We start from the raw sequence: 22,535 nt of genomic DNA on the forward strand, positions 1-22,535 counted from the left end.
TTCCGCAGCTTGCCCTTGCCGGCGGACTGGGGCGGACACGCGCGTCTAGAACTGTGACATAGACTTCATTTTTTGCACAGGCGGATTCCGTCGTTGGCTGAAAAATGAACACGTTCACTTTTTGGATGGACGACGTAATCCGCCCGTGCATAGTATAAAGTCTATGACACAGGCGGAGACGGGCGCGTCTGCTCAGTCCGTGAGCGGTTGCAAGCTGCGGAATGCGCAGCAGGTTATCCGTCGCCATTACATAGTGTGCACGTACCCTAAGTGCATGAAAGTAAGCACAGTTAAAGAGAATGTGCCTTCACAGGTACTGAAACTTTTTTTTTTGCAATACCTGCCTGCAATGTTTTTTTATGCTTGAGCACTGGCCCAGTTCAGAGCGCTGGAGGCAGTCCCCCAGTTTTCTCATAAACCCCTGCCCTCATTGACGTGTCCCTGCTTGATTCTTGATTCAAGCAGAGAATGGCGCAGAGCGTGGGAACCCAGTGGTGTTTTGAAAAAAGGACCACACCACCGGGATCCCTATGCTGGTGCCAAGCAAATACTGCAAAAATGTTCGCTTTAAATTCTTACATTGGCTTTAAACATGCCACACAACATCACATTTTTCTCAATGTCAGTAAGCTATCAGGAACCAAGCCGGAAAGCAGAGGCGGGGGTGGGGGGGAACCACCTTCTAACAAGCCACAGTCAAGCATGACCTGACCTGGGAAATATCCAAGCAAGGTATCAATCCACAGACAGCTGTTTTGGGGAATTTGCCCCTTACTGGTGTCAAGCAGGATTCTGGCTAGTAGGAACAAACACCATCACGTGTTTCTTAATGTCAGGAAATCTAGGAACATTGCTCTTTGCAAAGACAAACATGCAAAACTAGTGTGGATATCCTAGATTCACTGTTGTTGAGAAACATGTGATGGTGTTTCCACAGGATTTTGAAGGGCAGTCATCATTCCTTTTAGTGCATTTACTAGGCTTTGTTTCAACGAGCCAGAATCCACACTCCACACAGATGAGGGGCAAATACCCTGAAACAGCTATATGTGGATGGATACCTTACTTGGGTATTTCCCAGGTCCTGTCATGCTTGAATGTAGTTTGTTAGAAGGTGGTTTTATTGACTGGAGACCCCCCTTGGCTTGGTTGTTCCTTCTCTGTAGAAGGTCTGGCTAGCTCACTGATGTTGAGAAGCATGTGATGGTCTCTCTGCAGTGTTTTTGAAAAATAATAGATTGTTTCGAATAAAATATAGAAATGTTACCACCATCTACATTAATAAAAGCTTATGCTGTCTATAACGCTGAAACAAAGGCCATGCAATACTGGTCTGCAGATACTCCAAAGAGCTACTATCTGTGCTGCACAAACACACATTTTTTGAGAGTGCACAGCATACCGTGTACAAGAAAACAACTGATTATTGAATGTACCCAATCAACAACACACAAATTTCCATCAAATAGTGAATATAAGCGAAAAAAGTAATAAAAATTATCAGATGCCATATGAAAAGTAAGGCTATTCTGGAAAAAAAATGGTAAGATGTGTGGAGTTCACACATTTCATGTATGTCTACATTCACAGGTGCTCAGTTTCCAGCTGTCAAATCAAACAGGCATAAGGATGGGATGGGGAGCGAGGAGGCATCACAGCCCCCAGCAGTTTAGGAGCTTGGGAAAACCTCCTTGACACTTTGCACTAGAGAATAAAAACATTTTTCTATGTTATGGAAGCACAGATGGATATATAAAAGGTACCATGTGTCTCTTTAACAGCTATGTAACAGTGTCAGCGGTTTGAACATGAATTACAGCTGACAGATTCACTTTATATAAACTAAACCTTAATCATTCAACTTACCTCATCTGCTTCAGTTTCTTTAAATCCCTCTGTATACTCTGCAGATTTGTCTCTGCCTGAGACATTCTGGCAGAACGAAACACATAAGCTTGTCTTCATTCATCCGCATAGCCTACCTTTATTACATTGTATAAATGTATTGTCTGGTTTCCCTCTTCGTTTTACCAGTCACTGAACTGTAATGCTTAAAATCTGCCTCTTAGCTCCAGGAAGATTAGACTTGGTAAATCTTTCACCTTCCTTATGTTCCTGACGCTCTAAGGACATACATAAGTATATTATCCACCAACACCTTTTTACTTTAAATAAACCTTTAACAACCTGTTTCAGTCATTGTGTTAAAAGAATTGACAGATGGTTGGCAGATAATCAAAATAAAGGGACAATAAAATTCAAAATGGTCCACCTAATTTATTAGAGTTTTTCAAAGTTAACAAGAATTTCCTACAGGCTGGCCCAGTAAAAGTTAATTATTTATTCCTTAAGGGTACAAACACACTGGGCGAATCCACAGCGGATTTTGTGGATCCCTACCCATGGGTAAACAAACTCGCAGCAGGATGGACATCCCACTGCAAGTTTGTCAGCAGCCCGCCCTGTTAACCCACTGCCACTGAAGCGTATACTTCACCTGGTCCCCGCTCCGGCTTGCTACGTTGCTTCGGGGGTTCCTGACAGGTCCCGCTCGGTCAATCAGTGCGCTGCCCCGCTGCTGTGCACTGATTGGCTTAGCGGGAAATGACGACAGGGCCGAACCATAAGTGGAGAAACTCCAGATAACAAGGCAGATTTTTCCTCTTTATTACAATGGTGCGTATCCCTGCCTATCATGCAGGAGACCTAAGTTCAATTCCTTGAGAGGGAGGTATAAACCTTTTTCATTCCTCAACCTTGGTATCTCTTCGACTCTTTCCCAAGAGGGTCTTCAATGTTCCTGCCTTCTAGGGATGGTCCAAACCCGCCAAGGTTCGGGTTCGGATGAACCCGAATGCTCTGCATCAGATTCCCGCTGTCTGCCCGCTACAGTCTATGACTATGGCTGTATCCCAGTTTTCCAGGCGGTCCTCCCGCTAGATCTGCCCATTGCACGGAGCGGGCAGACAGCGGGAATCATTACCGAGGGTTCGGGTTCGTACAATCGGTTCGGACCATCCCTACTTCCTTCATGTTGTCTGTCTAATGAACCTTGCCAGTAAGATGACTAAAGATGTCCTCTGTAGAACCCATTTTTCTTCGGGAAGAATCTCTGAGAATGTGTCAGTGGACAATCTTCAAAACATCCCGACAGGAAAGTCAATTTTTTCAGAGACTGGAGGGGGCCACATTTTATAGAACGATCGGGTTCTTCATCAGGAAGCTGAAGCCCGGCGGGGGAAATGCCAAACCGGCAAACAGGTTCTTCCTCGTTAGTATAGTGGTGAGTATCCCCGCCTGTCACGCGGGAGACCGGGGTTCGATTCCCCGACGGGGAGGTGTCAAGTTTTTTCATTCCTCAACCTTGCTTTCTCCTCGACTCTTTCCCAATTCAATCTTCCTTCCTTCATGTTGTCTGTCTAATGAAAAAGCAATTCTTGAAAGAAAAGGCTAAGAAAGAAAGTCCTCCTCGTCCGGCTTGAGTTTGCTTTTCATGGACCTTGCCATAAGGTGACTAAAGATGTCCTCTGTAGAACCCATTTTTCTTCTGGAAGAATTTCTGAGAATGTGTCAGTGGACAATCTTCAAAACATCCCGACAGGAAAGTCAATTTTTTCAGAGACTGGAGGGGGCCAAATTTTATAGAACGGTCGGGTTCTTCATCAGGAAGCTGAAGCCCGGCGGGGGAAATGCCAAACCGGCAAACAGGTTCTTCCTCGTTAGTATAGTGGTGAGTATCCCCGCCTGTCACGCGGGAGACCGGGGTTCGATTCCCCGACGGGGAGGCTGCAAACCTTATTTTTCCCTCCCCCCCTTCCATTCCTCAACCTTGCTTGCTTCTCCATCGGTCTCTTTTTTCATAAGTCGAAGCGCGAGTGGAGAAATGCCAGACCACAAAGCAACTTCTTCCTCGTTAGTATAGTGGTGAGTATCCCCGCCTGTCACGTGGGAGACCGGGGTTCGATTCCCCGACGGGGAGGTGTCAAGTTTTTTCATTCCTCAACCTTGCTTTCTCCTCGACTCTTTCCCAATTCAATCTTCCTTCCTTCATGTTGTCTGTCTAATGAAAAAGCAATTCTTGAAAGAAAAGGCTAAGAAAGAAAGTCCTCCTCGTCCGGCTTGAGTTTGCTTTTCATGGACCTTGCCATAAGGTGACTAAAGATGTCCTCTGTAGAACCCATTTTTCTTCTGGAAGAATTTCTGAGAATGTGTCAGTGGACAATCTTCAAAACATCCCGACAGGAAAGTCAATTTTTTCAGAGACTGGAGGGGGCCACATTTTATAGAACGGTCGGGTTCTTCATCAGGAAGCTGAAGCCCGGCGGGGGAAATGCCAAACCGGCAAACAGGTTCTTCCTCATTAGTATAGTGGTGAGTATCCCCGCCTGTCACGCGGGAGACCGGGGTTCGATTCCCCGACGGGGAGGCTGCAAACCTTATTTTTCCCTCCCCCCCTTCCATTCCTCAACCTTGCTTGCTTCTCCATCGGTCTCTTTTTTCATAAGTCGAAGCGCGAGTGGAGAAATGCCAGACCACAGAGCAACTTCTTCCTCATTAGTATAGTGGTGAGTATCCCCGCCTGTCACGCGGGAGACCGGGGTTCGATTCCCCGACGGGGAGGCTGCAAACCTTATTTTTCCCTCCCCCCCTTCCATTCCTCAACCTTGCTTGCTTCTCCATCGGTCTCTTTTTTCATAAGTCGAAGCGCGAGTGGAGAAATGCCAGGCCACAGAGCAACTTCTTCCTCGTTAGTATAGTGGTGAGTATCCCCGCCTGTCACGCGGGAGACCGGGGTTCGATTCCCCGACGGGGAGGCTGCAAACCTTATTTTTCCCTCCCCCCCTTCCATTCCTCAACCTTGCTTGCTTCTCCATCGGTCTCTTTTTTCATAAGTTGAAGCGCGAGTGGAGAAATGCCAGACCACAGAGCAACTTCTTCCTCGTTAGTATAGTGGTGAGTATCCCCGCCTGTCACGCGGGACACCGGGGTTCGATTCCCCGACGGGGAGGCTGCAAACCTTATTTTTCCCTCCCCCCCTTCCATTCCTCAACCTTGCTTGCTTCTCCATCGGTCTCTTTTTTCATAAGTCGAAGCGCGAGTGGAGAAATGCCAGACCACAGAGCAACTTCTTCCTCGTTAGTATAGTGGTGAGTATCCCCGCCTGTCACGCGGGAGACCGGGGTTCGATTCCCCGACGGGGAGGCTGCAAACCTTATTTTTCCCTCCCCCCCTTCCATTCCTCAACCTTGCTTGCTTCTCCATCGGTCTCTTTTTTCATAAGTCGAAGCGCGAGTGGAGAAATGCCAGACCACAGAGCAACTTCTTCCTCGTTAGTATAGTGGTGAGTATCCCCGCCTGTCACGCGGGAGACCGGGGTTCGATTCCCCGACGGGGAGGTGTCAAGTTTTTTCATTCCTCAACCTTGCTTTCTCCTCGACTCTTTCCTTCCTTCATGTTGTCTGTCTAATGAAAAAGCAATTCTTGAAAGAAAAGGCTAAGAAAGAAAGTCCTCCTCGTCCGGCTTGAGTTTGCTTTTCATGGACCTTGCCATAAGGTGACTAAAGATGTCCTCTGTAGAACCCATTTTTCTTCTGGAAGAATTTCTGAGAATGTGTCAGTGGACAATCTTCAAAACATCCCGACAGGAAAGTCAATTTTTTCAGAGACTGGAGGGGGCCAAATTTTATAGAACGGTCGGGTTCTTCATCAGGAAGCTGAAGCCCGGCGGGGGAAATGCCAAACCGGCAAGCAGGTTCTTCCTCGTTAGTATAGTGGTGAGTATCCCCGCCTGTCATGCGGGAGACCGGGGTTCGGTTCCCCGACGGGGAGGCTGCAAACCTTATTTTTCCCTCCCCCCCTTCCATTCCTCAACCTTGCTTGCTTCTCCATCGGTCTCTTTTTTCATAAGTCGAAGCGCGAGTGGAGAAATGCCAGACCACAGAGCAACTTCTTCCTCGTTAGTATAGTGGTGAGTATCCCCGCCTGTCACGCGGGAGACCGGGGTTCGATTCCCCGACGGGGAGGTGTCAAGTTTTTTCATTCCTCAACCTTGCTTTCTCCTCGACTCTTTCCCAATTCAATCTTCCTTCCTTCATGTTGTCTGTCTAATGAAAAAGCAATTCTTGAAAGAAAAGGCTAAGAAAGAAAGTCCTCCTCGTCCGGCTTGAGTTTGCTTTTCATGGACCTTGCCATAAGGTGACTAAAGATGTCCTCTGTAGAACCCATTTTTCTTCTGGAAGAATTTCTGAGAATGTGTCAGTGGACAATCTTCAAAACATCCCGACAGGAAAGTAAATTTTTTCAGAGACTGGAGGGGGCCACATTTTATAGAACGGTCGGGTTCTTCATCAGGAAGCTGAAGCCCGGCGGGGGAAATGCCAAACCGGCAAACAGGTTCTTCCTCGTTAGTATAGTGGTGAGTATCCCCGCCTGTCACGCGGGAGACCGGGGTTCGATTCCCCGACGGGGAGGCTGCAAACCTTATTTTTCCCTCCCCCCCTTCCATTCCTCAACCTTGCTTGCTTCTCCATCGGTCTCTTTTTTCATAAGTCGAAGCGCGAGTGGAGAAATGCCAGACCACAGAGCAACTTCTTCCTCGTTAGTATAGTGGTGAGTATCCCCGCCTGTCACGCGGGAGACCGGGGTTCGATTCCCCGACGGGGAGGTGTCAAGTTTTTTCATTCCTCAACCTTGCTTTCTCCTCGACTCTTTCCTTCCTTCATGTTGTCTGTCTAATGAAAAAGCAATTCTTGAAAGAAAAGCTAAGAAAGAAAGTCCTCCTCGTCCGGCTTGAGTTTGCTTTTCATGGACCTTGCCATAAGGTGACTAAAGATGTCCTCTGTAGAACCCATTTTTCTTCTGGAAGAATTTCTGAGAATGTGTCAGTGGACAATCTTCAAAACATCCCGACAGGAAAGTCAATTTTTTCAGAGACTGGAGGGGGCCACATTTTATAGAACGGTCGGGTTCTTCATCAGGAAGCTGAAGCCCGGCGGGGGAAATGCCAAACCGGCAAACAGGTTCTTCCTCGTTAGTATAGTGGTGAGTATCCCCGCCTGTCACGCGGGAGACCGGGGTTCGGTTCCCCGACGGGGAGGCTGCAAACCTTATTTTTCCCTCCCCCCCTTCCATTCCTCAACCTTGCTTGCTTCTCCATCGGTCTCTTTTTTCATAAGTCGAAGCGCGAGTGGAGAAATGCCAGACCACAGAGCAACTTCTTCCTCGTTAGTATAGTGGTGAGTATCCCCGCCTGTCACGCGGGAGACCGGGGTTCGATTCCCCGACGGGGAGGTGTCAAGTTTTTTCATTCCTCAACCTTGCTTTCTCCTCGACTCTTTCCCAGTTCAATCTTCCTTCCTTCATGTTGTCTGTCTAATGAAAAAGCAATTCTTGAAAGAAAAGGCTAAGAAAGAAAGTCCTCCTCGTCCGGCTTGAGTTTGCTTTTCATGGACCTTGCCATAAGGTGACTAAAGATGTCCTCTGTAGAACCCATTTTTCTTCTGGAAGAATTTCTGAGAATGTGTCAGTGGACAATCTTCAAAACATCCCGACAGGAAAGTAAATTTTTTCAGAGACTGGAGGGGGCCACATTTTATAGAACGGTCGGGTTCTTCATCAGGAAGCTGAAGCCCGGCGGGGGAAATGCCAAACCGGCAAACAGGTTCTTCCTCGTTAGTATAGTGGTGAGTATCCCCGCCTGTCACGCGGGAGACCGGGGTTCGATTCCCCGACGGGGAGGCTGCAAACCTTATTTTTCCCTCCCCCCCTTCCATTCCTCAACCTTGCTTGCTTCTCCATCGGTCTCTTTTTTCATAAGTCGAAGCGCGAGTGGAGAAATGCCAGACCACAGAGCAACTTCATCCTCATTAGTATAGTGGTGAGTATCCCCGCCTGTCACGCGGGAGACCGGGGTTCGATTCCCCGACGGGGAGGTGTCAAGTTTTTTCATTCCTCAACCTTGCTTTCTCCTCGACTCTTTCCCAATTCAATCTTCCTTCCTTCATGTTGTCTGTCTAATGAAAAAGCAATTCTTGAAAGAAAAGCTAAGAAAGAAAGTCCACCTCGTCCGGCTTGAGTTTGCTTTTCATGGACCTTGCCATAAGGTGACTAAAGATGTCCTCTGTAGAACCCATTTTTCTTCTGGAAGAATTTCTGAGAATGTGTCAGTGGACAATCTTCAAAACATCCCGACAGGAAAGTCAATTTTTTCAGAGACTGGAGGGGGCCACATTTTATAGAACGGTCGGGTTCTTCATCAGGAAGCTGAAGCCCGGCGGGGGAAATGCCAAACCGGCAAACAGGTTCTTCCTCGTTAGTATAGTGGTGAGTATCCCCACCTGTTACGCGGGAGACCGGGGTTCGATTCCCCGATGGGGAGGCTGCAAACCTTATTTTTCCCTCCCCCCCTTCCATTCCTCAACCTTGCTTGCTTCTCCATCGGTCTCTTTTTTCATAAGTCGAAGCGCGAGTGGAGAAATGCCAGACCACAGGGCAACTTCTTCCTCGTTAGTATAGTGGTGAGTATCCCCGCCTGTCACCCGGGAGACCGGGGTTCGATTCCCCGACGGGGAGGTGTCAAGTTTTTTCATTCCTCAACCTTGCTTTCTCCTCGACTCTTTCCCAATTCAATCTTCCTTCCTTCATGTTGTCTGTCTAATGAAAAAGCAATTCTTGAAAGAAAAGGCTAAGAAAGAAAGTCCTCCTCGTCCGGCTTGAGTTTGCTTTTCATGGACCTTGCCATAAGGTGACTAAAGATGTCCTCTGTAGAACCCATTTTTCTTCTGGAAGAATTTCTGAGAATGTGTCAGTGGACAATCTTCAAAACATCCCGACAGGAAAGTCAATTTTTTCAGAGACTGGAGGGGGCCACATTTTATAGAACGGTCGGGTTCTTCATCAGGAAGCTGAAGCCCGGCGGGGGAAATGCCAAACCGGCAAACAGGTTCTTCCTCGTTAGTATAGTGGTGAGTATCCCCGCCTGTCACGCGGGAGACCGGGGTTCGATTCCCCGACGGGGAGGCTGCAAACCTTATTTTTCCCTCCCCCCCTTCCATTCCTCAACCTTGCTTGCTTCTCCATCGGTCTCTTTTTTCATAAGTCGAAGCGCGAGTGGAGAAATGCCAGACCACAGGGCAACTTCTTCCTCGTTAGTATAGTGGTGAGTATCCCCGCCTGTCACGCGGGAGACCGGGGTTCGATTCCCCGACGGGGAGGTGTCAAGTTTTTTCATTCCTCAACCTTGCTTTCTCCTCGACTCTTTCCCAATTCAATCTTCCTTCCTTCATGTTGTCTGTCTAATGAAAAAGCAATTCTTGAAAGAAAAGGCTAAGAAAGAAAGTCCTCCTCGTCCGGCTTGAGTTTGCTTTTCATGGACCTTGCCATAAGGTGACTAAAGATGTCCTCTGTAGAACCCATTTTTCTTCTGGAAGAATTTCTGAGAATGTGTCAGTGGACAATCTTCAAAACATCCCGACAGGAAAGTCAATTTTTTCAGAGACTGGAGGGGGCCACATTTTATAGAACGGTCGGGTTCTTCATCAGGAAGCTGAAGCCCGGCGGGGGAAATGCCAAACCGGCAAACAGGTTCTTCCTCGTTAGTATAGTGGTGAGTATCCCCGCCTGTCACGCGGGAGACCGGGGTTCGATTCCCCGACGGGGAGGTGTCAAGTTTTTTCATTCCTCAACCTTGCTTTCTCCTCGACTCTTTCCCAATTCAATCTTCCTTCCTTCATGTTGTCTGTCTAATGAAAAAGCAATTCTTGAAAGAAAAGGCTAAGAAAGAAAGTCCTCCTCGTCCGGCTTGAGTTTGCTTTTCATGGACCTTGCCATAAGGTGACTAAAGATGTCCTCTGTAGAACCCATTTTTCTTCTGGAAGAATTTCTGAGAATGTGTCAGTGGACAATATTCAAAACATCCCGACAGGAAAGTCAATTTTTTCAGAGACCTCAGGGGGCCACATTTTATAGAACGGTCGGGTTCTTCATCAGGAAGCTGAAGCCCGGCGGGGGAAATGCCAAACCTGCAAACAGGTTCTTCCTTGCTTGCTTCTCCATCGGTCTCTTTTTTCATAAGTCGAAGCGCGAGTGGAGAAATGCCAGACCACAGAGCAACTTCTTCCTCGTTAGTATAGTGGTGAGTATCCCCGCCTGTCACGCGGGAGACCGGGGTTCGATTCCCCGACGGGGAGGTGTCAAGTTTTTTCATTCCTCAACCTTGCTTTCTCCTCGACTCTTTCCCAATTCAATCTTCCTTCCTTCATGTTGTCTGTCTAATGAAAAAGCAATTCTTGAAAGAAAAGGCTAAGAAAGAAAGTCCTCCTCGTCCGGCTTGAGTTTGCTTTTCATGGACCTTGCCATAAGGTGACTAAAGATGTCCTCTGTAGAACCCATTTTTCTTCTGGAAGAATTTCTGAGAATGTGTCAGTGGACAATCTTCAAAACATCCCGACAGGAAAGTCAATTTTTTCAGAGACTGGAGGGGGCCACATTTTATAGAACGGTCGGGTTCTTCATCAGGAAGCTGAAGCCCGGCGGGGGAAATGCCAAACCGGCAAACAGGTTCTTCTTCGTTAGTATAGTGGTGAGTATCCCCGCCTGTCACGCGGGAGACCGGGGTTCGATTCCCCGACAGGGAGGCTGCAAACCTTATTTTTCCCTCCCCCCCTTCCATTCCTCAACCTTGCTTGCTTCTCCATCGGTCTCTTTTTTCATAAGTCGAAGCGCGAGTGGAGAAATGCCAGACCACAGAGCAACTTCTTCCTCGTTAGTATAGTGGTGAGTATCCCCGCCTGTCACGCGGGAGACCGGGGTTCGATTCCCCGACGGGGAGGTGTCAAGTTTTTTCATTCCTCAACCTTGCTTTCTCCTCGACTCTTTCCCAATTCAATCTTCCTTCCTTCATGTTGTCTGTCTAATGAAAAAGCAATTCTTGAAAGAAAAGGCTAAGAAAGAAAGTCCTCCTCGTCCGGCTTGAGTTTGCTTTTCATGGACCTTGCCATAAGGTGACTAAAGATGTCCTCTGTAGAACCCATTTTTCTTCTGGAAGAATTTCTGAGAATGTGTCAGTGGACAATCTTCAAAACATCCCGACAGGAAAGTCAATTTTTTCAGAGACTGGAGGGGGCCACATTTTATAGAACGGTCGGGTTCTTCATCAGGAAGCTGAAGCCCGGCGGGGGAAATGCCAAACCGGCAAACAGGTTCTTCCTCGTTAGTATAGTGGTGAGTATCCCCGCCTGTCACGCGGGAGACCGGGGTTCGATTCCCCGACGGGGAGGCTGCAAACCTTATTTTTCCCTCCCCCCCTTCCATTCCTCAACCTTGCTTGCTTCTCCATCGGTCTCTTTTTTCATAAGTCGAAGCGCGAGTGGAGAAATGCCAGACCACAGAGCAACTTCTTCCTCGTTAGTATAGTGGTGAGTATCCCCGCCTGTCACGCGGGAGACCGGGGTTCGATTCCCCGACGGGGAGGTGTCAAGTTTTTTCATTCCTCAACCTTGCTTTCTCCTCGACTCTTTCCCAATTCAATCTTCCTTCCTTCATGTTGTCTGTCTAATGAAAAAGCAATTCTTGAAAGAAAAGGCTAAGAAAGAAAGTCCTCCTCGTCCGGCTTGAGTTTGCTTTTCATGGACCTTGCCATAAGGTGACTAAAGATGTCCTCTGTAGAACCCATTTTTCTTCTGGAAGAATTTCTGAGAATGTGTCAGTGGACAATCTTCAAAACATCCCGACAGGAAAGTCAATTTTTTCAGAGACTGGAGGGGGCCACATTTTATAGAACGGTCGGGTTCTTCATCAGGAAGCTGAAGCCCGGCGGGGGAAATGCCAAACCGGCAAACAGGTTCTTCCTCGTTAGTATAGTGGTGAGTATCCCCGCCTGTCACGCGGGAGACCGGGGTTCGATTCCCCGACGGGGAGGCTGCAAACCTTATTTTTCCCTCCCCCCCTTCCATTCCTCAACCTTGCTTGCTTCTCCATCGGTCTCTTTTTTCATAAGTCGAAGCGCGAGTGGAGAAATGCCAGACCACAGAGCAACTTCTTCCTCGTTAGTATAGTGGTGAGTATCCCCCCCCTTCCATTCCTCAACCTTGCTTGCTTCTCCATCGGTCTCTTTTTTCATAAGTCGAAGCGCGAGTGGAGAAATGCCAGACCACAGAGCAACTTCTTCCTCGTTAGTATAGTGGTGAGTATCCCCGCCTGTCACGCGGGAGACCGGGGTTCGATTCCCGGACGGGGAGGTGTCAAGTTTTTTCATTCCTCAACCTTGCTTTCTCCTCGACTCTTTCCCAGGAAGCTGAAGCCCGGCGGGGGAAATGCCAAACCGGCAAACAGGTTCTTCCTCGTTAGTATAGTGGTGAGTATCCCCGCCTGTCACGCGGGAGACCGGGGTTCGATTCTCCGACGGGGAGGCTGCAAACCTTATTTTTCCCTCCCCCCCTTCCATTCCTCAACCTTGCTTGCTTCTCCATCGGTCTCTTTTTTCATAAGTCGAAGCGCGAGTGGAGAAATGCCAGACCACAGAGCAACTTCTTCCTCGTTAGTATAGTGGTGAGTATCCCCGCCTGTCACGCGGGAGACCGGGGTTCGATTCCCCGACGGGGAGGTGTCAAGTTTTTTCATTCCTCAACCTTGCTTTCTCCTCGACTCTTTCCCAATTCAATCTTCCTTCCTTCATGTTGTCTGTCTAATGAAAAAGCAATTCTTGAAAGAAAAGGCTAAGAAAGAAAGTCCTCCTCGTCCGGCTTGAGTTTGCTTTTCATGGACCTTGCCATAAGGTGACTAAAGATGTCCTCTGTAGAACCCATTTTTCTTCTGGAAGAATTTCTGAGAATGTGTCAGTGGACAATCTTCAAAACATCCCGACAGGAAAGTCAATTTTTTCAGAGACTGGAGGGGGCCACATTTTATAGAACGGTCGGGTTCTTCATCAGGAAGCTGAAGCCCGGCGGGGGAAATGCCAAACCGGCAAACAGGTTCTTCCTCGTTAGTATAGTGGTGAGTATCCCCGCCTGTCACGCGGGAGACCGGGGTTCGATTCCCCGACGGGGAGGCTGCAAACCTTATTTTTCCCTCCCCCCCTTCCATTCCTCAACCTTGCTTGCTTCTCCATCGGTCTCTTTTTTCATAAGTCGAAGCGCGAGTGGAGAAATGCCAGACCACAGAGCAACTTCTTCCTCGTTAGTATAGTGGTGAGTATCCCCGCCTGTCACGCGGGAGACCGGGGTTCGATTCCCCGACGGGGAGGTGTCAAGTTTTTTCATTCCTCAACCTTGCTTTCTCCTCGACTCTTTCCCAATTCAATCTTCCTTCCTTCATGTTGTCTGTCTAATGAAAAAGCAATTCTTGAAAGAAAAGGCTAAGAAAGAAAGTCCTCCTCGTCCGGCTTGAGTTTGCTTTTCATGGACCTTGCCATAAGGTGACTAAAGATGTCCTCTGTAGAACCCATTTTTCTTCTGGAAGAATTTCTGAGAATGTGTCAGTGGACAATCTTCAAAACATCCCGACAGGAAAGTCAATTTTTTCAGAGACTGGAGGGGGCCACATTTTATAGAACGGTCGGGTTCTTCATCAGGAAGCTGAAGCCCGGCGGGGGAAATGCCAAACCGGCAAACAGGTTCTTCCTCGTTAGTATAGTGGTGAGTATCCCCGCCTGTCACGCGGGAGACCGGGGTTCGATTCCCCGACGGGGAGGCTGCAAACCTTATTTTTCCCTCCCCCCCTTCCATTCCTCAACCTTGCTTGCTTCTCCATCGGTCTCTTTTTTCATAAGTCGAAGCGCGAGTGGAGAAATGCCAGACCACAGAGCAACTTCTTCCTCGTTAGTATAGTGGTGAGTATCCCCGCCTGTCACGCGGGAGACCGGGGTTCGATTCCCCGACGGGGAGGTGTCAAGTTTTTTCATTCCTCAACCTTGCTTTCTCCTCGACTCTTTCCCAATTCAATCTTCCTTCCTTCATGTTGTCTGTCTAATGAAAAAGCAATTCTTGAAAGAAAAGGCTAAGAAAGAAAGTCCTCCTCGTCCGGCTTGAGTTTGCTTTTCATGGACCTTGCCATAAGGTGACTAAAGATGTCCTCTGTAGAACCCATTTTTCTTCTGGAAGAATTTCTGAGAATGTGTCAGTGGACAATCTTCAAAACATCCCGACAGGAAAGTCAATTTTTTCAGAGACTGGAGGGGGCCACATTTTATAGAACGGTCGGGTTCTTCATCAGGAAGCTGAAGCCCGGCGGGGGAAATGCCAAACCGGCAAACAGGTTCTTCCTCGTTAGTATAGTGGTGAGTATCCCCGCCTGTCACGCGGGAGACCGGGGTTCGATTCCCCGACGGGGAGGTGTCAAGTTTTTTCATTCCTCAACCTTGCTTTCTCCTCGACTCTTTCCCAATTCAATCTTCCTTCCTTCATGTTGTCTGTCTAATGAAAAAGCAATTCTTGAAAGAAAAGGCTAAGAAAGAAAGTCCTCCTCGTCCGGCTTGAGTTTGCTTTTCATGGACCTTGCCATAAGGTGACTAAAGATGTCCTCTGTAGAACCCATTTTTCTTCTGGAAGAATTTCTGAGAATGTGTCAGTGGACAATCTTCAAAACATCCCGACAGGAAAGTCAATTTTTTCAGAGACTGGAGGGGGCCACATTTTATAGAACGGTCGGGTTCTTCATCAGGAAGCTGAAGCCCGGCGGGGGAAATGCCAAACCGGCAAACAGGTTCTTCCTCGTTAGTATAGTGGTGAGTATCCCCGCCTGTCACGCGGGAGACCGGGGTTCGATTCCCCGACGGGGGAGGCTGCAAACCTTATTTTTCCCTCCCCCCCTTCCATTCCTCAACCTTGCTTGCTTCTCCATCGGTCTCTTTTTTCATAAGTCGAAGCGCGTGTGGAGAAATGCCAGACCACAGAGCAACTTCTTCCTCGTTAGTATAGTGGTGAGTATCCCCGCCTGTCACGCGGGAGACCGGGGTTCGATTCCCCGACGGGGAGGTGTCAAGTTTTTTCATTCCTCAACCTTGCTTTCTCCTCGACTCTTTCCCAATTCAATCTTCCTTCCTTCATGTTGTCTGTCTAATGAAAAAGCAATTCTTGAAAGAAAAGGCTAAGAAAGAAAGTCCTCCTCGTCCGGCTTGAGTTTGCTTTTCATGGACCTTGCCATAAGGTGACTAAAGATGTCCTCTGTAGAACCCATTTTTCTTCTGGAAGAATTTCTGAGAATGTGTCAGTGGACAATCTTCAAAACATCCCGACAGGAAAGTCAATTTTTTCAGAGACTGGAGGGGGCCACATTTTATAGAACGGTCGGGTTCTTCATCAGGAAGCTGAAGCCCGGCGGGGGAAATGCCAAACCGGCAAACAGGTTCTTCCTCGTTAGTATAGTGGTGAGTATCCCCGCCTGTCACGCGGGAGACCGGGGTTCGATTCCCCGACGGGGAGGCTGCAAACCTTATTTTTCCCTCCCCCCCTTCCATTCCTCAACCTTGCTTGCTTCTCCATCGGTCTCTTTTTTCATAAGTCGAAGCGCGAGTGGAGAAATGCCAGACCACAGAGCAACTTCTTCCTCGTTAGTATAGTGGTGAGTATCCCCGCCTGTCACGCGGGAGACCGGGGTTCGATTCCCCGACGGGGAGGTGTCAAGTTTTTTCATTCCTCAACCTTGCTTTCTCCTCGACTCTTTCCCAATTCAATCTTCCTTCCTTCATGTTGTCTGTCTAATGAAAAAGCAATTCTTGAAAGAAAAGGCTAAGAAAGAAAGTCCTCCTCGTCCGGCTTGAGTTTGCTTTTCATGGACCTTGCCATAAGGTGACTAAAGATGTCCTCTGTAGAACCCATTTTTCTTCTGGAAGAATTTCTGAGAATGTGTCAGTGGACAATCTTCAAAACATCCCGACAGGAAAGTCAATTTTTTCAGAGACTGGAGGGGGCCACATTTTATAGAACGGTCGGGTTCTTCATCAGGAAGCTGAAGCCCGGCGGGGGAAATGCCAAACCGGCAAACAGGTTCTTCCTCGTTAGTATAGTGGTGAGTATCCCCGCCTGTCACGCGGGAGACCGGGGTTCGATTCCCCGACGGGGAGGCTGCAAACCTTATTTTTCCCTCCCCCCCTTCCATTCCTCAACCTTGCTTGCTTCTCCATCGGTCTCTTTTTTCATAAGTCGAAGCGCGAGTGGAGAAATGCCAGACCACAGAGCAACTTCTTCCTCGTTAGTATAGTGGTGAGTATCCCCGCCTGTCACGCGGGAGACCGGGGTTCGATTCCCCGACGGGGAGGTGTCAAGTTTTTTCATTCCTCAACCTTGCTTTCTCCTCGACTCTTTCCCAATTCAATCTTCCTTCCTTCATGTTGTCTGTCTAATGAAAAAGCAATTCTTGAAAGAAAAGGCTAAGAAAGAAAGTCCTCCTCGTCCGGCTTGAGTTTGCTTTTCATGGACCTTGCCATAAGGTGACTAAAGATGTCCTCTGTAGAACCCATTTTTCTTCTGGAAGAATTTCTGAGAATGTGTCAGTGGACAATCTTCAAAACATCCCGACAGGAAAGTCAATTTTTTCAGAGACTGGAGGGGGCCACATTTTATAGAACGGTCGGGTTCTTCATCAGGAAGCTGAAGCCCGGCGGGGGAAATGCCAAACCGGCAAACAGGTTCTTCCTCGTTAGTATAGTGGTGAGTATCCCCGCCTGTCACGCGGGAGACCGGGGTTCGATTCCCCGACGGGGAGGCTGCAAACCTTATTTTTCCCTCCCCCCCTTCCATTCCTCAACCTTGCTTGCTTCTCCATCGGTCTCTTTTTTCATAAGTCGAAGCGCGAGTGGAGAAATGCCAGACCACAGAGCAACTTCTTCCTCGTTAGTATAGTGGTGAGTATCCCCGCCTGTCACGCGGGAGACCGGGGTTCGATTCCCCGACGGGGAGGTGTCAAGTTTTTTCATTCCTCAACCTTGCTTTCTCCTCGACTCTTTCCCAATTCAATCTTCCTTCCTTCATGTTGTCTGTCTAATGAAAAAGCAATTCTTGAAAGAAAAGGCTAAGAAAGAAAGTCCTCCTCGTCCGGCTTGAGTTTGCTTTTCATGGACCTTGCCATAAGGTGACTAAAGATGTCCTCTGTAGAACCCATTTTTCTTCTGGAAGAATTTCTGAGAATGTGTCAGTGGACAATCTTCAAAACATCCCGACAGGAAAGTCAATTTTTTCAGAGACTGGAGGGGGCCACATTTTATAGAACGGTCGGGTTCTTCATCAGGAAGCTGAAGCCCGGCGGGGGAAATGCCAAACCGGCAAACAGGTTCTTCCTCGTTAGTATAGTGGTGAGTATCCCCGCCTGTCACGCGGGAGACCGGGGTTCGATTCCCCGACGGGGAGGCTGCAAACCTTATTTTTCCCTCCCCCCCTTCCATTCCTCAACCTTGCTTGCTTCTCCATCGGTCTCTTTTTTCATAAGTCGAAGCGCGAGTGGAGAAATGCCAGACCACAGAGCAACTTCTTCCTCGTTAGTATAGTGGTGAGTATCCCCGCCTGTCACGCGGGAGACCGGGGTTCGATTCCCCGACGGGGAGGTGTCAAGTTTTTTCATTCCTCAACCTTGCTTTCTCCTCGACTCTTTCCCAATTCAATCTTCCTTCCTTCATGTTGTCTGTCTAATGAAAAAGCAATTCTTGAAAGAAAAGGCTAAGAAAGAAAGTCCTCCTCGTCCGGCTTGAGTTTGCTTTTCATGGACCTTGCCATAAGGTGACTAAAGATGTCCTCTGTAGAACCCATTTTTCTTCTGGAAGAATTTCTGAGAATGTGTCAGTGGACAATCTTCAAAACATCCCGACAGGAAAGTCAATTTTTTCAGAGACTGGAGGGGGCCACATTTTATAGAACGGTCGGGTTCTTCATCAGGAAGCTGAAGCCCGGCGGGGGAAATGCCAAACCGGCAAACAGGTTCTTCCTCGTTAGTATAGTGGTGAGTATCCCCGCCTGTCACGCGGGAGACCGGGGTTCGATTCCCCGACGGGGAGGCTGCAAACCTTATTTTTCCCTCCCCCCCTTCCATTCCTCAACCTTGCTTGCTTCTCCATCGGTCTCTTTTTTCATAAGTCGAAGCGCGAGTGGAGAAATGCCAGACCACAGAGCAACTTCTTCCTCGTTAGTATAGTGGTGAGTATCCCCGCCTGTCACGCGGGAGACCGGGGTTCGATTCCCCGACGGGGAGGTGTCAAGTTTTTTCATTCCTCAACCTTGCTTTCTCCTCGACTCTTTCCCAATTCAATCTTCCTTCCTTCATGTTGTCTGTCTAATGAAAAAGCAATTCTTGAAAGAAAAGGCTAAGAAAGAAAGTCCTCCTCGTCCGGCTTGAGTTTGCTTTTCATGGACCTTGCCATAAGGTGACTAAAGATGTCCTCTGTAGAACCCATTTTTCTTCTGGAAGAATTTCTGAGAATGTGTCAGTGGACAATCTTCAAAACATCCCGACAGGAAAGTCAATTTTTTCAGAGACTGGAGGGGGCCACATTTTATAGAACGGTCGGGTTCTTCATCAGGAAGCTGAAGCCCGGCGGGGGAAATGCCAAACCGGCAAACAGGTTCTTCCTCGTTAGTATAGTGGTGAGTATCCCCGCCTGTCACGCGGGAGACCGGGGTTCGATTCCCCGACGGGGAGGCTGCAAACCTTATTTTTCCCTCCCCCCCTTCCATTCCTCAACCTTGCTTGCTTCTCCATCGGTCTCTTTTTTCATAAGTCGAAGCGCGAGTGGAGAAATGCCAGGACCACAGAGCAACTTCTTCCTCGTTAGTATAGTGGTGAGTATCCCCGCCTGTCACGCGGGAGACCGGGGTTCGATTCCCCGACGGGGAGGTGTCAAGTTTTTTCATTCCTCAACCTTGCTTTCTCCTCGACTCTTTCCCAATTCAATCTTCCTTCCTTCATGTTGTCTGTCTAATGAAAAAGCAATTCTTGAAAGAAAAGGCTAAGAAAGAAAGTCCTCCTCGTCCGGCTTGAGTTTGCTTTTCATGGACCTTGCCATAAGGTGACTAAAGATGTCCTCTGTAGAACCCATTTTTCTTCTGGAAGAATTTCTGAGAATGTGTCAGTGGACAATCTTCAAAACATCCCGACAGGAAAGTCAATTTTTTCAGAGACTGGAGGGGGCCACATTTTATAGAACGGTCGGGTTCTTCATCAGGAAGCTGAAGCCCGGCGGGGGAAATGCCAAACCGGCAAACAGGTTCTTCCTCGTTAGTATAGTGGTGAGTATCCCCGCCTGTCACGCGGGAGACCGGGGTTCGATTCCCCGACGGGGAGGCTGCAAACCTTATTTTTCCCTCCCCCCCTTCCATTCCTCAACCTTGCTTGCTTCTCCATCGGTCTCTTTTTTCATAAGTCGAAGCGCGAGTGGAGAAATGCCAGGACCACAGAGCAACTTCTTCCTCGTTAGTATAGTGGTGAGTATCCCCGCCTGTCACGCGGGAGACCGGGGTTCGATTCCCCGACGGGGAGGTGTCAAGTTTTTTCATTCCTCAACCTTGCTTTCTCCTCGACTCTTTCCCAATTCAATCTTCCTTCCTTCATGTTGTCTGTCTAATGAAAAAGCAATTCTTGAAAGAAAAGGCTAAGAAAGAAAGTCCTCCTCGTCCGGCTTGAGTTTGCTTTTCATGGACCTTGCCATAAGGTGACTAAAGATGTCCTCTGTAGAACCCATTTTTCTTCTGGAAGAATTTCTGAGAATGTGTCAGTGGACAATCTTCAAAACATCCCGACAGGAAAGTCAATTTTTTCAGAGACTGGAGGGGGCCACATTTTATAGAACGGTCGGGTTCTTCATCAGGAAGCTGAAGCCCGGCGGGGGAAATGCCAAACCGGCAAACAGGTTCTTCCTCGTTAGTATAGTGGTGAGTATCCCCGCCTGTCACGCGGGAGACCGGGGTTCGATTCCCCGACGGGGAGGCTGCAAACCTTATTTTTCCCTCCCCCCCTTCCATTCCTCAACCTTGCTTGCTTCTCCATCGGTCTCTTTTTTCATAAGTCGAAGCGCGAGTGGAGAAATGCCAGGACCACAGAGCAACTTCTTCCTCGTTAGTATAGTGGTGAGTATCCCCGCCTGTCACGCGGGAGACCGGGGTTCGATTCCCCGACGGGGAGGTGTCAAGTTTTTTCATTCCTCAACCTTGCTTTCTCCTCGACTCTTTCCCAATTCAATCTTCCTTCCTTCATGTTGTCTGTCTAATGAAAAAGCAATTCTTGAAAGAAAAGGCTAAGAAAGAAAGTCCTCCTCGTCCGGCTTGAGTTTGCTTTTCATGGACCTTGCCATAAGGTGACTAAAGATGTCCTCTGTAGAACCCATTTTTCTTCTGGAAGAATTTCTGAGAATGTGTCAGTGGACAATCTTCAAAACATCCCGACAGGAAAGTCAATTTTTTCAGAGACTGGAGGGGGCCACATTTTATAGAACGGTCGGGTTCTTCATCAGGAAGCTGAAGCCCGGCGGGGGAAATGCCAAACCGGCAAACAGGTTCTTCCTCGTTAGTATAGTGGTGAGTATCCCCGCCTGTCACGCGGGAGACCGGGGTTCGATTCCCCGACGGGGAGGCTGCAAACCTTATTTTTCCCTCCCCCCCTTCCATTCCTCAACCTTGCTTGCTTCTCCATCGGTCTCTTTTTTCATAAGTCGAAGCGCGAGTGGAGAAATGCCAGGACCACAGAGCAACTTCTTCCTCGTTAGTATAGTGGTGAGTATCCCCGCCTGTCACGCGGGAGACCGGGGTTCGATTCCCCGACGGGGAGGTGTCAAGTTTTTTCATTCCTCAACCTTGCTTTCTCCTCGACTCTTTCCCAATTCAATCTTCCTTCCTTCATGTTGTCTGTCTAATGAAAAAGCAATTCTTGAAAGAAAAGGCTAAGAAAGAAAGTCCTCCTCGTCCGGCTTGAGTTTGCTTTTCATGGACCTTGCCATAAGGTGACTAAAGATGTCCTCTGTAGAACCCATTTTTCTTCTGGAAGAATTTCTGAGAATGTGTCAGTGGACAATCTTCAAAACATCCCGACAGGAAAGTCAATTTTTTCAGAGACTGGAGGGGGCCACATTTTATAGAACGGTCGGGTTCTTCATCAGGAAGCTGAAGCCCGGCGGGGGAAATGCCAAACCGGCAAACAGGTTCTTCCTCGTTAGTATAGTGGTGAGTATCCCCGCCTGTCACGCGGGAGACCGGGGTTCGATTCCCCGACGGGGAGGCTGCAAACCTTATTTTTCCCTCCCCCCCTTCCATTCCTCAACCTTGCTTGCTTCTCCATCGGTCTCTTTTTTCATAAGTCGAAGCGCGAGTGGAGAAATGCCAGGCCACAAAGCAACTTCTTCCTCGTTAGTATAGTGGTGAGTATCCCCGCCTGTCACGCGGGAGACCGGGGTTCGATTCCCCGACGGGGAGGTGTCAAGTTTTTTCATTCCTCAACCTTGCTTTCTCCTCGACTCTTTCCCAATTCAATCTTCCTTCCTTCATGTTGTCTGTCTAATGAAAAAGCAATTCTTGAAAGAAAAGGCTAAGAAAGAAAGTCCTCCTCGTCCGGCTTGAGTTTGCTTTTCATGGACCTTGCCATAAGGTGACTAAAGATGTCCTCTGTAGAACCCATTTTTCTTCTGGAAGAATTTCTGAGAATGTGTCAGTGGACAATCTTCAAAACATCCCGACAGGAAAGTCAATTTTTTCAGAGACTGGAGGGGGCCACATTTTATAGAACGGTCGGGTTCTTCATCAGGAAGCTGAAGCCCGGCGGGGGAAATGCCAAACCGGCAAACAGGTTCTTCCTCGTTAGTATAGTGGTGAGTATCCCCGCCTGTCACGCGGGAGACCGGGGTTCGATTCCCCGACGGGGAGGCTGCAAACCTTATTTTTCCCTCCCCCCCTTCCATTCCTCAACCTTGCTTGCTTCTCCATCGGTCTCTTTTTTCATAAGTCGAAGCGCGAGTGGAGAAATGCCAGGCCACAGAGCAACTTCTTCCTCGTTAGTATAGTGGTGAGTATCCCCGCCTGTCACGCGGGAGACCGGGGTTCGATTCCCCGACGGGGAGGTGTCAAGTTTTTTCATTCCTCAACCTTGCTTTCTCCTCGACTCTTTCCCAATTCAATCTTCCTTCCTTCATGTTGTCTGTCTAATGAAAAAGCAATTCTTGAAAGAAAAGGCTAAGAAAGAAAGTCCTCCTCGTCCGGCTTGAGTTTGCTTTTCATGGACCTTGCCATAAGGTGACTAAAGATGTCCTCTGTAGAACCCATTTTTCTTCTGGAAGAATTTCTGAGAATGTGTCAGTGGACAATCTTCAAAACATCCCGACAGGAAAGTCAATTTTTTCAGAGACTGGAGGGGGCCACATTTTATAGAACGGTCGGGTTCTTCATCAGGAAGCTGAAGCCCGGCGGGGGAAATGCCAAACCGGCAAACAGGTTCTTCCTCGTTAGTATAGTGGTGAGTATCCCCGCCTGTCACGCGGGAGACCGGGGTTCGATTCCCCGACGGGGAGGCTGCAAACCTTATTTTTCCCTCCCCCCCTTCCATTCCTCAACCTTGCTTGCTTCTCCATC

At 48.5% G+C, this 22,535-nt stretch overlaps 46 non-coding genes across 46 annotated transcripts; all 46 read left to right on the forward strand.

The window, feature by feature from the left end:
- Positions 1-5,130: 5,130 nt before the first annotated feature.
- On the forward strand, positions 5,131-5,202 carry TRNAD-GUC (transfer RNA aspartic acid (anticodon GUC)). The gene has a single exon. It is a non-coding gene; the product is annotated as a tRNA-Asp (tRNA).
- Positions 5,203-5,324: 122 nt separating this feature from the next.
- On the forward strand, positions 5,325-5,396 carry TRNAD-GUC (transfer RNA aspartic acid (anticodon GUC)). Its single transcript has one exon. It is a non-coding gene; the product is annotated as a tRNA-Asp (tRNA).
- Positions 5,397-5,951: 555 nt separating this feature from the next.
- On the forward strand, positions 5,952-6,023 carry TRNAD-GUC (transfer RNA aspartic acid (anticodon GUC)). The gene has a single exon. It is a non-coding gene; the product is annotated as a tRNA-Asp (tRNA).
- A 375-nt stretch (positions 6,024-6,398) lies between these two features.
- Positions 6,399-6,470, forward strand: TRNAD-GUC (transfer RNA aspartic acid (anticodon GUC)). The gene has a single exon. It is a non-coding gene; the product is annotated as a tRNA-Asp (tRNA).
- Positions 6,471-6,592: 122 nt separating this feature from the next.
- On the forward strand, positions 6,593-6,664 carry TRNAD-GUC (transfer RNA aspartic acid (anticodon GUC)). The gene has a single exon. It is a non-coding gene; the product is annotated as a tRNA-Asp (tRNA).
- A 554-nt stretch (positions 6,665-7,218) lies between these two features.
- On the forward strand, positions 7,219-7,290 carry TRNAD-GUC (transfer RNA aspartic acid (anticodon GUC)). Its single transcript has one exon. It is a non-coding gene; the product is annotated as a tRNA-Asp (tRNA).
- A 375-nt stretch (positions 7,291-7,665) lies between these two features.
- Positions 7,666-7,737, forward strand: TRNAD-GUC (transfer RNA aspartic acid (anticodon GUC)). The gene has a single exon. It is a non-coding gene; the product is annotated as a tRNA-Asp (tRNA).
- A 568-nt stretch (positions 7,738-8,305) lies between these two features.
- On the forward strand, positions 8,306-8,377 carry TRNAN-GUU (transfer RNA asparagine (anticodon GUU)). Its single transcript has one exon. It is a non-coding gene; the product is annotated as a tRNA-Asn (tRNA).
- Positions 8,378-8,946: 569 nt separating this feature from the next.
- On the forward strand, positions 8,947-9,018 carry TRNAD-GUC (transfer RNA aspartic acid (anticodon GUC)). The gene has a single exon. It is a non-coding gene; the product is annotated as a tRNA-Asp (tRNA).
- A 122-nt stretch (positions 9,019-9,140) lies between these two features.
- On the forward strand, positions 9,141-9,212 carry TRNAD-GUC (transfer RNA aspartic acid (anticodon GUC)). The gene has a single exon. It is a non-coding gene; the product is annotated as a tRNA-Asp (tRNA).
- Positions 9,213-9,587: 375 nt separating this feature from the next.
- TRNAD-GUC (transfer RNA aspartic acid (anticodon GUC)) lies at positions 9,588-9,659 on the forward strand. Its single transcript has one exon. It is a non-coding gene; the product is annotated as a tRNA-Asp (tRNA).
- Positions 9,660-10,115: 456 nt separating this feature from the next.
- Positions 10,116-10,187, forward strand: TRNAD-GUC (transfer RNA aspartic acid (anticodon GUC)). The gene has a single exon. It is a non-coding gene; the product is annotated as a tRNA-Asp (tRNA).
- A 569-nt stretch (positions 10,188-10,756) lies between these two features.
- Positions 10,757-10,828, forward strand: TRNAD-GUC (transfer RNA aspartic acid (anticodon GUC)). The gene has a single exon. It is a non-coding gene; the product is annotated as a tRNA-Asp (tRNA).
- Positions 10,829-11,203: 375 nt separating this feature from the next.
- On the forward strand, positions 11,204-11,275 carry TRNAD-GUC (transfer RNA aspartic acid (anticodon GUC)). Its single transcript has one exon. It is a non-coding gene; the product is annotated as a tRNA-Asp (tRNA).
- A 122-nt stretch (positions 11,276-11,397) lies between these two features.
- On the forward strand, positions 11,398-11,469 carry TRNAD-GUC (transfer RNA aspartic acid (anticodon GUC)). Its single transcript has one exon. It is a non-coding gene; the product is annotated as a tRNA-Asp (tRNA).
- Positions 11,470-11,844: 375 nt separating this feature from the next.
- TRNAD-GUC (transfer RNA aspartic acid (anticodon GUC)) lies at positions 11,845-11,916 on the forward strand. The gene has a single exon. It is a non-coding gene; the product is annotated as a tRNA-Asp (tRNA).
- A 613-nt stretch (positions 11,917-12,529) lies between these two features.
- On the forward strand, positions 12,530-12,601 carry TRNAD-GUC (transfer RNA aspartic acid (anticodon GUC)). The gene has a single exon. It is a non-coding gene; the product is annotated as a tRNA-Asp (tRNA).
- Positions 12,602-12,976: 375 nt separating this feature from the next.
- Positions 12,977-13,048, forward strand: TRNAD-GUC (transfer RNA aspartic acid (anticodon GUC)). Its single transcript has one exon. It is a non-coding gene; the product is annotated as a tRNA-Asp (tRNA).
- Positions 13,049-13,170: 122 nt separating this feature from the next.
- Positions 13,171-13,242, forward strand: TRNAD-GUC (transfer RNA aspartic acid (anticodon GUC)). Its single transcript has one exon. It is a non-coding gene; the product is annotated as a tRNA-Asp (tRNA).
- Positions 13,243-13,617: 375 nt separating this feature from the next.
- Positions 13,618-13,689, forward strand: TRNAD-GUC (transfer RNA aspartic acid (anticodon GUC)). Its single transcript has one exon. It is a non-coding gene; the product is annotated as a tRNA-Asp (tRNA).
- Positions 13,690-13,811: 122 nt separating this feature from the next.
- Positions 13,812-13,883, forward strand: TRNAD-GUC (transfer RNA aspartic acid (anticodon GUC)). The gene has a single exon. It is a non-coding gene; the product is annotated as a tRNA-Asp (tRNA).
- A 375-nt stretch (positions 13,884-14,258) lies between these two features.
- Positions 14,259-14,330, forward strand: TRNAD-GUC (transfer RNA aspartic acid (anticodon GUC)). The gene has a single exon. It is a non-coding gene; the product is annotated as a tRNA-Asp (tRNA).
- A 570-nt stretch (positions 14,331-14,900) lies between these two features.
- TRNAD-GUC (transfer RNA aspartic acid (anticodon GUC)) lies at positions 14,901-14,972 on the forward strand. Its single transcript has one exon. It is a non-coding gene; the product is annotated as a tRNA-Asp (tRNA).
- Positions 14,973-15,347: 375 nt separating this feature from the next.
- On the forward strand, positions 15,348-15,419 carry TRNAD-GUC (transfer RNA aspartic acid (anticodon GUC)). Its single transcript has one exon. It is a non-coding gene; the product is annotated as a tRNA-Asp (tRNA).
- Positions 15,420-15,541: 122 nt separating this feature from the next.
- TRNAD-GUC (transfer RNA aspartic acid (anticodon GUC)) lies at positions 15,542-15,613 on the forward strand. The gene has a single exon. It is a non-coding gene; the product is annotated as a tRNA-Asp (tRNA).
- A 375-nt stretch (positions 15,614-15,988) lies between these two features.
- Positions 15,989-16,060, forward strand: TRNAD-GUC (transfer RNA aspartic acid (anticodon GUC)). The gene has a single exon. It is a non-coding gene; the product is annotated as a tRNA-Asp (tRNA).
- A 122-nt stretch (positions 16,061-16,182) lies between these two features.
- On the forward strand, positions 16,183-16,254 carry TRNAD-GUC (transfer RNA aspartic acid (anticodon GUC)). Its single transcript has one exon. It is a non-coding gene; the product is annotated as a tRNA-Asp (tRNA).
- A 375-nt stretch (positions 16,255-16,629) lies between these two features.
- On the forward strand, positions 16,630-16,701 carry TRNAD-GUC (transfer RNA aspartic acid (anticodon GUC)). Its single transcript has one exon. It is a non-coding gene; the product is annotated as a tRNA-Asp (tRNA).
- Positions 16,702-16,823: 122 nt separating this feature from the next.
- Positions 16,824-16,895, forward strand: TRNAD-GUC (transfer RNA aspartic acid (anticodon GUC)). The gene has a single exon. It is a non-coding gene; the product is annotated as a tRNA-Asp (tRNA).
- A 375-nt stretch (positions 16,896-17,270) lies between these two features.
- Positions 17,271-17,342, forward strand: TRNAD-GUC (transfer RNA aspartic acid (anticodon GUC)). Its single transcript has one exon. It is a non-coding gene; the product is annotated as a tRNA-Asp (tRNA).
- Positions 17,343-17,464: 122 nt separating this feature from the next.
- TRNAD-GUC (transfer RNA aspartic acid (anticodon GUC)) lies at positions 17,465-17,536 on the forward strand. The gene has a single exon. It is a non-coding gene; the product is annotated as a tRNA-Asp (tRNA).
- Positions 17,537-17,911: 375 nt separating this feature from the next.
- TRNAD-GUC (transfer RNA aspartic acid (anticodon GUC)) lies at positions 17,912-17,983 on the forward strand. Its single transcript has one exon. It is a non-coding gene; the product is annotated as a tRNA-Asp (tRNA).
- Positions 17,984-18,105: 122 nt separating this feature from the next.
- TRNAD-GUC (transfer RNA aspartic acid (anticodon GUC)) lies at positions 18,106-18,177 on the forward strand. Its single transcript has one exon. It is a non-coding gene; the product is annotated as a tRNA-Asp (tRNA).
- A 375-nt stretch (positions 18,178-18,552) lies between these two features.
- TRNAD-GUC (transfer RNA aspartic acid (anticodon GUC)) lies at positions 18,553-18,624 on the forward strand. Its single transcript has one exon. It is a non-coding gene; the product is annotated as a tRNA-Asp (tRNA).
- A 123-nt stretch (positions 18,625-18,747) lies between these two features.
- On the forward strand, positions 18,748-18,819 carry TRNAD-GUC (transfer RNA aspartic acid (anticodon GUC)). Its single transcript has one exon. It is a non-coding gene; the product is annotated as a tRNA-Asp (tRNA).
- A 375-nt stretch (positions 18,820-19,194) lies between these two features.
- TRNAD-GUC (transfer RNA aspartic acid (anticodon GUC)) lies at positions 19,195-19,266 on the forward strand. The gene has a single exon. It is a non-coding gene; the product is annotated as a tRNA-Asp (tRNA).
- Positions 19,267-19,389: 123 nt separating this feature from the next.
- TRNAD-GUC (transfer RNA aspartic acid (anticodon GUC)) lies at positions 19,390-19,461 on the forward strand. Its single transcript has one exon. It is a non-coding gene; the product is annotated as a tRNA-Asp (tRNA).
- A 375-nt stretch (positions 19,462-19,836) lies between these two features.
- Positions 19,837-19,908, forward strand: TRNAD-GUC (transfer RNA aspartic acid (anticodon GUC)). Its single transcript has one exon. It is a non-coding gene; the product is annotated as a tRNA-Asp (tRNA).
- Positions 19,909-20,031: 123 nt separating this feature from the next.
- On the forward strand, positions 20,032-20,103 carry TRNAD-GUC (transfer RNA aspartic acid (anticodon GUC)). The gene has a single exon. It is a non-coding gene; the product is annotated as a tRNA-Asp (tRNA).
- Positions 20,104-20,478: 375 nt separating this feature from the next.
- Positions 20,479-20,550, forward strand: TRNAD-GUC (transfer RNA aspartic acid (anticodon GUC)). The gene has a single exon. It is a non-coding gene; the product is annotated as a tRNA-Asp (tRNA).
- A 123-nt stretch (positions 20,551-20,673) lies between these two features.
- Positions 20,674-20,745, forward strand: TRNAD-GUC (transfer RNA aspartic acid (anticodon GUC)). Its single transcript has one exon. It is a non-coding gene; the product is annotated as a tRNA-Asp (tRNA).
- Positions 20,746-21,120: 375 nt separating this feature from the next.
- Positions 21,121-21,192, forward strand: TRNAD-GUC (transfer RNA aspartic acid (anticodon GUC)). The gene has a single exon. It is a non-coding gene; the product is annotated as a tRNA-Asp (tRNA).
- A 122-nt stretch (positions 21,193-21,314) lies between these two features.
- On the forward strand, positions 21,315-21,386 carry TRNAD-GUC (transfer RNA aspartic acid (anticodon GUC)). The gene has a single exon. It is a non-coding gene; the product is annotated as a tRNA-Asp (tRNA).
- Positions 21,387-21,761: 375 nt separating this feature from the next.
- On the forward strand, positions 21,762-21,833 carry TRNAD-GUC (transfer RNA aspartic acid (anticodon GUC)). Its single transcript has one exon. It is a non-coding gene; the product is annotated as a tRNA-Asp (tRNA).
- A 122-nt stretch (positions 21,834-21,955) lies between these two features.
- On the forward strand, positions 21,956-22,027 carry TRNAD-GUC (transfer RNA aspartic acid (anticodon GUC)). Its single transcript has one exon. It is a non-coding gene; the product is annotated as a tRNA-Asp (tRNA).
- A 375-nt stretch (positions 22,028-22,402) lies between these two features.
- TRNAD-GUC (transfer RNA aspartic acid (anticodon GUC)) lies at positions 22,403-22,474 on the forward strand. Its single transcript has one exon. It is a non-coding gene; the product is annotated as a tRNA-Asp (tRNA).
- Positions 22,475-22,535: the final 61 nt, after the last annotated feature.

The sequence above is a fragment of the Dendropsophus ebraccatus genome, chromosome 4, assembly GCF_027789765.1.
Source record: "Dendropsophus ebraccatus isolate aDenEbr1 chromosome 4, aDenEbr1.pat, whole genome shotgun sequence".
NCBI lineage: Eukaryota > Metazoa > Chordata > Amphibia > Anura > Hylidae > Dendropsophus > Dendropsophus ebraccatus.